Consider the following 13,582-nt stretch of genomic DNA (forward strand, 5'->3'; position numbering starts at 1 on the left):
GTTATGATTCTTTTTCTCCCATTTTGGTGTAACATTGGGGACAATATTGACTTTAATTTGGGGGTGGGATGCATGCGTTTAAACTGCAAAATTTTTGTGCATAACATGATAAAAAGATGAAACATGCTGCTGTTATAAACTGATATGTTTAGTAAATTTCCCTCCAATAAATCTCGACGTCCGCTTTAGGCATTTTGTCTGTTATTTGTTTTCTTGTAATTATCTCATTCTCTTGTCTAACTCCTAGCTGTTAGTGCTTTTGTGATTGCGAATTGAGGTAATAGCTTTGTGAAATTATTTGAACTCCCAAATCATGAAGTTCTAAAAAAATTTAAGTTTTAAATCAATCTTCACTTAAAGAATCTCCTGCTCCAATGCAAAAGCCCTAAAATGTGAGAACTTGAGCCTACATTAGCATGAAAATGCATTGTTTCTTCATGAGAGGGCTAGTGCATATTGTCCTTAGGTAGATATTGCTTTGGCTGCCTGGTCAAAATGGTAAAATTGTGGAAGAACATGGGAGGAAAAAGGCATTTAGATCCTAATTTCACTCCACAAAAAGCCTACCCGTGCTTTGCACCCACATTTTTAGGATACCCAACTTGAGCCGTAGCCTATTCTTTCTTAAACACTACGTAATGAAACCAATTCCCTTCACTGAAATCCCAAAATACCTTGAATTTGTCTCATGCCTCAGTACAAGCTGTGCGAGTTAAGGAAAATTACAAATTTTAAGAAATCATGAGTGGATAAAAATAAATTTGTTGAAATGGTGACATCTGAGGAATGATGATTGAGTGAAGTTTTGTTGTATGCTCAGAACATATGTTCATATCTTGAGCCTGAAATGAAATGTTTAAATTGGTTGTCTCTTGTGTGTTTGAAGTTTAGGTTGGCCAATGTTGTAAAACAAACTGTGCAAAGTAATAAAGTGAAACAAGTTCACTAAATGTTTAAAATGTAATTAAGTTGAGTCGCTTGACATGTGGACATAATTCTTACACTAAATAGCCGTTCATTTCCATACCCTGGCCTTAGCTTAATGTTACAACCTATGTGTAAGACCTTTAGACTATGTTCCGGAAACTTTTGATCCATCGAGATAGGGCCAAAAACCAATGTCATAACCTAGCGATGATTGTTCTAAGCTGATGAGTGATGATCCCTTCCCTTATGGCAAAAAGGCCATTTGAGAGTGAGCGAATCCTCCTGAACTTAGTGAGGCTTGGAGCAATGCAGGTGGTTTAAATGATGATTGAGGTTCAATTTGAAGCTTTGAGGAACTTCATAAGAAAGGGATAAAAAAATTTAACTCTAGCGAAAAAACCTCATTAGCAATCATGATCTGCTCAAAAAGTCTTCTGTCGTAAACTCTTTCTGTTTGAATCATTTTTCTAAAGCTGTTTCGCCCGTTCATCTTTGCTCGATAAATATTCGTCCATTATCCATACCTAATCCCTTGTGATGTTATTCTTATCTCTTTGTTTACTTGAGGACAAGTAAGGAATTTATTTGGGGGTATTTGTTAGGCATGAATATGACTGCAATTAAACAGCATGTTAATAACAATTTGTGAGTGTTTTAGGCGAAATATTCCTAAATAAAGAGAACTTATAAGTGTTTTATGCAGATTTGTATTGATTAAGTCAAAGGGCTACCACATAGCCTGTTTTGCAACGAACCTTGAGGAGAAGAGCAACTTTTGATCCAGCGGATCTCCGCTGCGTACCTGATGACAGATAGCGACTGGATAAGTGGCAGGAGCGGCGTGGCAGTGGCAGCAGGCGAAGGAAAGGCAGAAAGCAACATGATGAAAAGATGGATCACCCCCTTGAGTGTTCAAGGGTCAAATTAGAATTAATCATTTCCTAGTATCTTAGCTATAGAAAACAATCTTTTGTAATATTTTGGTGGTACGGCTCGGATTTCTTCCTTTATATCGATGTAATGGAGGGAAGGAGGCGGTACACCTTTTGACTTCGGATAATAGTTTAACTAGAATTTTTTGCTTCTTTGAGAGAGAGGAAGCTCTCTAAGGAAGATGACTCCATCTATGGAGGTTTGTGGAACTAACTCAGGCTGTTCACTCTATACCATGAGTGAGTAGTCATTTTGAATGGATTTGGGCAGTTAGGGCCGGTTATGTAAGTCTTCTATTATCTTATTTATGAATGAATGGTGATATATTATGTTGTGCTTGATAAATCTTTAACTCCATTGCTTAAGGAATGTATGTTAGTGTTAGATGCATGATAGGAAACTGCTTTCATCCTCACGGAACTATTTGTCAAGCATTCAACCCCGAAACAGAGATGTTAGGAGGTTGTATCAAGGGTTTTCTTAATAGAAATGCTGTTTCGATCGTAATGCAAGAAAGAACCAACTTTAGGGACGCTTAAGGTTGTAGTACGTCTTAGAATCTTAAGAACACACGAGAGTTGACTTAAGTGAGAATTAAAGCAGAGACCTTGACTTCACTTTACGTCATTCATGAATAAATAGCGTGTGTAGAGACTGAAAGTAACCTGTTCCATTGTGCTTGACCTGTTCTGCCTTTTACCATCATTAAGTACTTCTTTTAATCAACTAAAATCATTGACTCTGTTACTGTTTGAACAACATCTCTCAATTTACAGAATACACACACCACGAACACCCTGTTCTACAAAGTATTTCTCATAAACTTTGGTCCTCAATCCCTGTGGATACGATACTTGACTTATCACTTTATTACTTGTATCTAGTACACTTGCTAGAGTCCATTCAGGAGACAACACTGAACAACCCCATATTCTTATAAATGAGAAAGTGGGTTTCCTACCAATGAACAGTTCATATGGCGTGGAACTGGCGGATTTAGTTGGTACTCGATTTAGGGTGAAGAGGGCAGTTTCTAAGGCATAGCCCCAAAATGTCTTTGGAAGTAATGTTCTGCTCATCATAGATCGTACCATATCTAGTAGGGTACGGTTCCTCCTTTCGGATACACCATTGTGTTGTGGTGTAATGTGGGGTGTCCATTGTGAGCTTATCCCACATTCAGTTAGATAATTCAGAAAATCATCTGAAAGATATTCACCACCTCGATCAGATCGAAGTATCTTTATTTTCTTTCCTATTTGATTTTCTACTTCATTCTTGAAGCATTTGAATTTCTCAAAAGCTTCGGACTTGTGCCTCATCAAGTAAACATAACCATATCTGGTATGGACGTCTATGAAGCTTATGAAGTATCTGAATCCTCCTCTTGCTTGGACTGACATAGGACCGCATACATCTAAATGTATTAATCCTAGAGTATCTGATACACGCTCGCCTTTATTGCTAAAGGGTGTCTTTGTCATTTTTCCTTTTAAACAGGCTTCGCACGTTTCCAATGATTCAGAATCGATTGAATCTATAAGCCCATCTTGATGTAGCTTAAGCATGTGTCTTTTGTTTATATGGCCTAAACGACAATGCCACAAGTAGGTCGAATTATCTAGCTTATGTCTTTTGGTATCAATTGTGAATACAGAAGTTTTGTCATCTAACACATAAATCCCATTTAGTGATATTCCAGAAAAATAGAAAATCCCATCTTTATAAAACTCGCAATGTTTGTTCTTTATTGAAATATTAAAGCCGTCGTCAACAAGACAGCTAATAGAAATAATGTTTCTGGACATTTCTGGAACATACAAACAGTTCCTTAATTCTATTACAAGCCCAGGGGGAAAACTCAAAGCATAATCTCCAATGGCGAGCGCGGCAACTCTTGCTCCATTTCCTACTCGCAAGTTTATGCTTCCTTTCTTCAATTCCTTAGTCTGTTTTAGTCCCTGCATATTCATACAAATATGAGATCCACATCCGGTATCCAATACCCAAGATTCAGAATGTGAAATTGTATTTATTTCAATATAGAACATACCAGGTGTTGAAGCACCGTCTTTACCCTTCTTGAGGGATGCTAGGTACTCCTTGCAATTCCTTCTCCAATGCCCGTCTTTACCACAGAAGTGGCACTCTCCTTTGGGCTTCTTCACTTGCTTCCCTTTAGTGGGCATGGCCCTCTTGCCTTTTTTGGGATATTTAGGATTGGGAAAATTTCCCTTCCTCTTCTTTGATTCCTCTATGACAAGAACCGGTATTAACTTGTCTTTCTTCATATTGGGCTCAACTGTCTTGAGCATATTTGCAAGCTCTTCAAGAGAGGTATGCAAGTCATTCATCTGGCAGTTCATGATGAACTGTGAATAACTCTCTAGGAGGTATTGAAGGAGTAAGTCCACACTTAGCTCATGATCCATCGCGAATCCAATACTAGAAAGCTTGGTAATAAAGCCTATCATCTTGACACAATGTGTCATCACAGATGTGCCCTCTTGCATCCTGCAACGATATAGCAGTTTTGATATCTCGTAGCGTTCGCACCGAGTTTGTTTCCCAAACAACTCTTTCTGGTGTATGATGATGGAATAGGCATCCATCTCCTCATGTTGCCTCTGCAATTCCAGTGTCATCGATGCAAGTATGATGCATCCCGCATGATCGTCATCAGCCTTATGCTTCTCATAAGCATCGATCTCTTTGATGGGAGCATCATCAGCCGGGGTAGGGGGTATCGATGTATCAAGTACATACCCTATCTTATCGAACTTCAAAATGATTTTGAGGTTGCGATACCAGTCGGTGAAGTTTGAACCGTTCAACTTGTTATCGGTAAGTATATTTTGCAGATTGGTTTTAGTCATGATTTTAGGAGTGTTTTTAATTTTTACCTGAGAGTGAGAAAGAGTAAACGTATGTTATTCATTTGCCTTAAAGTACATCAATCTAAAATTATAGGTTTTTTTAATTCATTTTAAATTGCTCCCACTATTTTGCCAAATGAATAACCCTCCATATTGATTCGAAGAATTTCACAAATCATTTAGTGAGCTAGGATCCTAACTCCTGAAATTTCACCTTGAGTTTACTCAACAAGCTAGTCTCATTTGTTAGGTAGATTCATACAATCAATCACATCAACAATGTGATTCCTAAGTTATTGGGTTACTAAGCACATTAGTAACTAATATGTTATTCATATTAATCCCAACCATATTGCCCATTAGTTTATGACAACATGAGTTTACCCATCCAATTATCATAATCTAATTTAAGTATTAACCCATATTCATGAAAAATGATTTTCGATAATTCAGGTGTTACCATAAGACCCCGAGCTTGAGTTTACTCAACAACCCAAAGGCCCCCAGTACTGCCGGCTGAATTATAATATTAGGGAGGGGCAACCGATTTTAATAACTTGCTTATTTACTTAAATTTAATTAGTGAGAGATTTTTATTTTAAGTCTCATAATCTAACCCAGTCTTGATTTGCTTTTGCATACATCAGACACATACATTGGCGTTATGGACATATTATCTAAATTATTCCGTTGAGCCAGAAATGGAATAAAAGGCCAACCCTAAGGAAATACTAACTATTACATATTTCTCTTTAGGTCCTCCGTCTTCTCCATGGCGCCTCGAAATTACATCAATATTAATTTCTATACTACTAAAGAAAACTTCAATTAACTTGAAGGGAATTAGATGAGAGGAGAAATTACAATAGATAGTAGAAAGGCAGGACACGCATGTCCTATTTCAAAAATGCCAAAAGACTAAATAGAGGGTCCAAATATATCCATAACTCCAAACATACATAAACTCAATTAAATAAATTTAATTGGTTGATTACATAAAATATTTATGTAATATTTAGGTTAATCACATTAACTTGTCAAATTAACTTTCATCCAATTTTAACTCTATCAGTTCTGTATCCTATATATTTGATCCAATTAAAATGTAACGATTACATTTTAGATTAATACAACTATACAAAACGTTTCTTATGCATATTCCGGTTATTTTGATTTAATTCATTTAATACTTTTGATTTACAAATAGGTAAAACAAACTTTTAAATCAATTCTTTTATTCGATAATCAAAACAGAAAACTATTAATTTCTGAAACATATATGTATATAAATATATTTAAAATTTAATTTTTATTTTATAACGGTTTTAAAATAAACATATCTCGGGTCGGGCCCGTGACGGGCTCGAACACGTGGCTGCTGCCGTTTGGCAGCAGCCATGCGTCTGGTCCGCCGTTGCCTTGCGGCAGCGGCGGCCAGGCGCCATGCGGTTGCTGCCGCGAGGCAGCAACCGCATAACAGTGGTTCGGGTTGCGCCTCACGGCGCAACCCGAGCTACTGTTCATTTTTTTAAAAAAATATAATATATATATATCAGATTTAAAACGGTTTTAAAACAATTTTCAGAAAAGAAGAAAATACATTATAGATTTTCTGTTTTATCTTTAGAATCAATAAAACTAACTTTTATCAATCTAATTATAAAACTAATAGATTTTGTTATAATGATTATCAACCAAAATAATTAGGAACATATGCATAATCAATTTTAATTAACAATTAATTAAAACTTATTAATCTTTAGAATTAATTAATCAAATAGTTTTGTTAATTAACTTAACAATAAATATTTATTCAATCTGATTGAAAAACCTTTTAATTTTCATATATGAAATAACGGATTTAACGCAGGCTCTGATACCACTTAAAGAAAATAGGCAAACGTTTGGGAGCGGAAATATAAAAATTTTAACCTTTTTCCTTTAACCAAGATCTGTTAATCGTTATTTCATATAAAGAGGGATAGAAGGAAATACCTTTCGAAGTTCTATCTACTGTTGCAATCGTAATGCCCACAACTCTTACTCCGAGTTCCCGAGCACAAAACAAAAACATAATTCAAAAGATGATTAGAACTCAACCGTATGAAAAGCAACCAAAACAGATTGCCTCTAATAAATCAACACAAGATCAAGGATAAAGAGAAAGAGATGAAAAATTGATTGAACAGAAGCAAGCGGTGAAGAATCGATGAGCTTGACAAAATTAACCGGCGCTTCCTTTGGGAGAGTCTGGAGAGGGGAAGAAGATTCACCTTGTCCCGTGGAAGGAGGTCTGCCAGCCGAAAAGCAGGGGGGCCTTGGTATAAGACAAGCGAAGGACAACAACAAAGTCTTATTAATGAAGCTTCTCTAGAGAATGTGGCACTCTTTGGGTGAGTCTTCTCTGTGGTAAGTATCGGAAAGACTAAATCTTTGGGGGGCCCTAAGGAGAGAGTTGGCAATTGTTCCTTCCTCTGGAAAGGGCTTAGCGCCGTGTTTGCAGAGTTCTGCTTGGGGGTTGGTCTAGAGGTGGGTAATGGTAAATCCATCAGTTTCTGGTATGATACCTGGATCGGTGATAAACCGTTATTAGATATGTGTAGCTCCCCCCCCCCCCCCCCCCCCCCCCGCATTGTGATATCCTTAACTGGAGGATTGCCGATGTGGTGGACTTTGAGGGGGAGTGGATCTGGTCTAAGTTTGATACCTTCTTTAGCATGGAGACTCTTCTTAGAATTCGGGGAGTGAAGGTTAGTAATCAAGAGGAAGACAAAGATAGGCATTGCTGGGCCCTGACTAATAATGGAGTTAATTCGTGCAAATCTGCCTTTGAAGCTTTTACCCTCGACAGGTCCGTTCCTCCATCGGATACTTGGAAATCTATTTGGGCCCTCCAAATCCCTTACTGTATTAGGAGTTTCGTGTGGCTGGGAGTTAAGGACAGGTTGCTTACTAATTCAGATAGGCACAGACGGCATTTGGCGAACTCATGTGCTTGCAGTAGATGCAGAGGCTATGATGAAACTTTGTGCCATGCTCTTAGGGATTGCTCTAAGAGTAATGAGGTTTGGAAGAAAATTATCCCACACCACATTCTCTCTTCCTTCCTGGCCCACCCTGAGAATGACTGGTTCTCTGATGGTATTAGTGGGAAATTACTGATTAACATGGAGCATGGTGACATTTTCTTTGCTATCATTTGTCACCAAATTTGGAAGTGGAGAAACGAGGAGATTTTTGGTAATAAAACCTTTTTTATTCCTAACTTAGTTGAGTTCTTCTCGAAAAAACTCTCTATTATTATTGCGAGCTTCAAAGGGGATTCCCTTGCCAGGTCTACCCAGAAAAAAGAGGTCCAGCTCGTGGGATGGAGCAGGCCGAGAGATGGGGTTGTGAAATTGAATACGGATGGCTCCTGCCTTATCAATGGTAAGATTGCTGCCGGAGGTGTTCTTAGGGATGCGGGGGGCGCCTAGCTTTCTGGGTTCACCCAGAATCTAGGGTTGGGCTCTTCTTTTTCTGCAGAGCTTTGGGGTATTCTCTTCGGTATCAAGCTTGCTAAAAGCCTGGGTGTGAAGAGGTTATCTGTGGAGTCTGATAAGAGGGAGGCCATCGAAATGATTTCTGATAATCATGCTCTTTGTTGAATAGCCGCAACCTTATTAAAGATATTAAAAGGCTTTGCTCTTCTTTTGATTTCTTAAAGTTCAGTCACATTTTCAGAGAGCAGAACCGTGTTGCGGATCGCTTGGCTGCGGCAGGCCATGAGGGGATGTTAGGTGTTACTACCCTTTCTGATCCCCCTATCTTTCTCTCTTCCCTTATTTTAGAGGATAGGATTGGGGTTAGCTTTCCTAGGCTGATCCCAGGATAGTTGTTTTTGTTTGTTTGTTTTCCTTTCCTGTTTCTACCAAAAAAAAACAAAGATAATAATAACATATTGATAGGATAATAATAGGAGCAATTTAATCTCATTAAACCTCCTAACTTATTTATCCTATAATTCATTTAATTCATAATCATAATCTAATTATAATTGTTAAATTGACTTAATTCCTTTGTGTATTTTAATACACAATTCGCCCCCCTATACTACTAGGCCTTGGTGGACTCAGTTGGGCTTCCGTAAATTAATTAACATCTGTTTCTCTTTTGGGTTCCAAGTCTTATGTGTGACCCATTAGGTTCGTATTGGTTCTAGCCGTATGCAACTATTAAATTAATTTTCTCAGAATTATATTTAATCTTTGCATAACGGAATGAGTACGTGAACTGTGATTGGCAGATCTGAAACATTCCCCCAGAGCTATAAGAAGACAGGTTGATTATGTCGTTTGACCTTTCCGTATTAGTTATAGTATAATTTGATCCTTTGTCAAATACATCCTTGAACTGAATCTTATGACTATGGACAATGTCAAGTCATATATAGCGAGACGTTCGTTTTACTTGTACAGGCCGAGTTAACTCTAGTTAGATAGGTTAAGTGAAATCTGCATTTCAAGTCTTAAGCTATCACTTGCAAGGATTTAGAGTTAAGTCTTCCACAAGCGATCCTTGGACATGTCTCTCATTTATCAGGAGTGACAAATGCTCAATCCAATGTATAACTATCCTGCAATTACTTCCTGTGATACCCAACGTCTGCCGTACACACCCCAGAGTCATCCCTGTTATAGATCGTGTTACAACAGGATCAAAGTATCACATTCCATAATCCAGAATCACTAATTAACATTCCTTTGAGTCTTAGGATTACTTATACCTATTAATACCAATGAGATGAACAGGTGACAAGGATAAATCTATCCTCTGTTATCTCAAGTCGGGTCCCCAATCCTAATGAACTCCATTCATTGGATCCATGTAACTGTCCAGATATCTGCATATCTGAAGCTTGTGAGATCAGCTCTCTATCTCGATAGAAAACACTGTTACATGCAAGTCTCAACAGTGTTATATCAATCCATATTCAAAACATATCACTTGGCTTGGGGTGCTTTTAAGTTTATTAGTTTATTATAATGTTTCGTCTCACTCCATGCTTGTATGAACACTTTATAATCACTTTAAATAAACTCAGGGATTTCCTTTTATTAGACTTATTTAGTTCTTTAAAGGAGGTTGCCTTTATATAGTTATGAAACCATATCTTATTAAAACAAATGATATAAAGAACAATTCATTTACATTAGGTTTATATCCTGGAACAATTGTCTATAGGACACTAAACCCTATCATGGCTCAACTGGGTAACAACCCGAGCCTAGTGTGGCGGAGTATATGGAATGCCAAACCGTGTTTAGAGGAGGGGTGTGGATGGAAGATTGGAAGGAGATATGATTCATGTGTGGGACCAACCTTGGTTGGCTAATGCTGCAAGTTTCAGGCCCTTTACTACCATTGTTGCGAGTCTGGAGGATCTCAGAGTAGCTGATCTGCGGTGCCTTATCACTGGAGATTGGAATGTGGCTCAAGTAGAGACAGTCTTCAATGCAGCTAATACGTCACATATCCTACAAACCGTGGCTTGGAATGTGAGTGGGGAGGATCGAATTATCTAGCATTATGGAAGAACGGGCATCTACATAGTCAAGTCAAGTTATCAGGTAGCATTTATGCAGCGTTATGGTACTGTAGATAACAGGTTCAGTGAGTTTTGGCAAACACTGTGGGGCCTAAATATCCCTCCAAAGGTGAAGAATTTTTTTTGGCAGGCCTGTTCTGAATTGTTACCTCACATGGATAACCTATATTGCAAAGGCCTACAGGTTAGTAATATTTGTGCTATATGCTATGAAGTGGGTGAACATAACTGTCATCTCTTTATTGACTGTCACTTTGCTATCACTTGGTGGCAAACGGGAAATATTGTACAAGTTGGTCTGCACTATGCTGATTTTATAAGCTGGTTTGCTGCTATGATTAAAAGTGCTAATAGTCTCGATGAACAAACGCGTATGTGTGTGATTATTTGGGAAATTTGGAAACAAAGAAATAACTGTGTATGGAATAAACACATCATTCCGGCTAGAATTTATATTCCTCGTAGCTTCTAGTGGCTGCTTGAATATACTGCAACAAATAAAGCTGTATCTGCCCCTGTCCATCCTGCTGATATGCACAGACTGGTGGCTGCTAGGTGGACATTACCGCTTGCTGGTATCTGGAAAATAAATATTGATGCATCGGTTCGTTTTCAGCCATGATCAATGGGCTTCCGGCTGGTCTATACGGATGCCTTAAGCAGAGTCCGAGCATGATGGACGACACACAAACCAGGTTGTTGGACAGCCCCGATGGTAGAGGCGTTTGGATTGAAGGAAGCTCTCAGCTGGATCAAAAATAGTGGTTTGGGCAGGGCGGTAGAGAAATGGATGCAAAAACGGTCACTGATGCGTGCGTTAGACAGACTGAGGACATCTCTGAGTTCGAGGACATAATTCGTCATTGTCAGGTACTCGCGCGGGACTGTGTTGATGTTTCAGTCGCCTATATACCTAGGCAAGCTAATCGTGTTGTTGATCTCCTAGCTAGCTCCTCCTTTTCTTAGCAAAGCCCAACATACTGGGATTCAGCTCCTCTATTTGTGAGACCATTAGCTGAATCGGATGTAACCAATTGATTGATTTCATTTATATATTATTTCTTTTGCGTAAAAAAAAATCCAACTGTCAAACCCGATCCAAAATAGAATCGGATATGACAGTTAGACATTATCACAGACGTGACCGAGTCGGAAGTAACATATCACAATCAAATGTTACGAAATACAAATCTTATTTGAACTTAAAAACATTTTCATAATATACTTTTACATTTGTAAAAGGTCGAAAATCACTTATAATTTCCAATTACGAATCCTTTTCTCGTGTGTTTTACCAAAACGAGTTTGAAACATAGAAAATTACTCCAATTCTAACATGTTAACTTTTAATTTGCCTAACCTTATAAATTAACGCCATAATTGGACATTCAAACCAAAATAACATACCACAACTTCTTTATCCTTTCAAAATTGGCAACTCGGGTGCCTAAACATTCACAAGCACAAAACAAACCTATATCTACATGTACAAAATGGTATGCAATACCCTAGAAGACGACTTGGACAATCATGGCTGTATCCAATCCTCGCCCTAGTGTCGAACACTTCCCTCAATACCTCGTACTTCTTCGCCTAAAAACATTAAAACATTTGAAAATATGAGACAAAAATCTCAGTAACAAACTATCAACTATAGAAACTAGTTTTTTACTCAAAATAGCTATATATATACCTTTGTGAAAACATTTAGCCCAAAACAAACCTTATTAACTTGTAAACAACATCCAACTAAAACAGATTTATAATCAATAACCTCAAATCAAACTTAACCAAAACGTAATGATTTTTATATAAACATCTACTAAAAACCAAAGTTCGAATCAAATTCAACATCGTATCCATCACCGAGTATCCCCTCGTAAATCAATCCACAACACGCAAACATAATCGAGACGTCTCTTTAACCATGCCTAATCCCGTATTGGTCTTACCCAACACTTCACTGCCAATACCCGACTAGGTCTTTAGACTGTGTACACAGGCTATGGTCCTCACTGAACATGGTCTTCAAATATCAAACCACCCGTCCGGACTACTCCCGATGGATACAAACTTTACCCAAAATCCAACCAAATTTCAATTGTATACACTTTCTCATCAAATAGATCAAATTTTTCTACAATCATCCATAAATCAAAATCCAACATTAACTGAACCAAAATAGCAATTGAACCCCTAAAGAAATCCAATTTAACACCAGTTGAACCAAAATATCATTAAACCCTTAAAGAAATTCAATTCAACCTCAATTGAACTTAACTGAACCAAAATAGTAATTAAACCCCTAAAGAAATCCAATTGAACAAAAATAACATTAAAACTCTTAAAGAAGTTCAAATCAACATCAATTGAACCCAAATGGCACTTAAACCCTTAAGAAAACCAATTCAATATCAATTGAACTAAATATCCTTTAAGAAAACCAATTCAACATCAATTGAACTAAATAATAATCAAACTCTCAAGAAAATCAATTCAACATCAAGGTATGAATTAAAATAGTCCAAAATTACCATTGTGAACTCATTTCCTTCAAGCTTGAACACAAACTCAAATCAACAACCAATACTCAAATCATTTCTATGAAAACCCTTAGGAGACAAATTCATGGAAATTTATAGCTCAATATACATATATTTATACATGCAAACCAAAAAATAGTTGATAGTTACTTACCTTAGCCTAAATTTGAGAACAACACCACCAAAACCCTAAATCTGTCCCAAAATTTGCCTAGCCCGTATTCTCTGTAAACTACTCCAAATAAAAATCCATCCAGTCAGCAGTTGCTCCTATGTGTCTAGAGTCTCCAGTTAAATTTTGAGGTGATTTGGACGGTTAGATCTTCGGCAACACCCAAAACGGTGGAGCTGTCCTGTTTTGGTGGGTGGTGGAAGGTGGAGGAGAATGGAGGAGGAAGAGTTTTGATCAAATGATCTAATTTCTTTTAAAACTTACCCTAAACTTATAATTGTTATAAAAATATGCAATTACCCTCAAAACTATGCCCGTAACACCCAATTAATCGACTAATCCTAAAACTAATATTATATAAATTAGGGTTCGGGGTATAATAAATAAAAATTAAGGACATGGACGTGACACCAACCGTCTAACTTATATACTTATATATAAAAGATAAATTTAAATTAAATTAAATTTTATCGATTATTGCAGTATTAGTGATAAAATAGAGTTTTTATATAAAGCACATAGTCTTCCATGTCATTTGGAGGAC

The sequence above is a fragment of the Euphorbia lathyris genome, chromosome 4 (genome assembly GCF_963576675.1).
Source record: "Euphorbia lathyris chromosome 4, ddEupLath1.1, whole genome shotgun sequence".
NCBI classification, from domain to species: domain Eukaryota; kingdom Viridiplantae; phylum Streptophyta; class Magnoliopsida; order Malpighiales; family Euphorbiaceae; genus Euphorbia; species Euphorbia lathyris.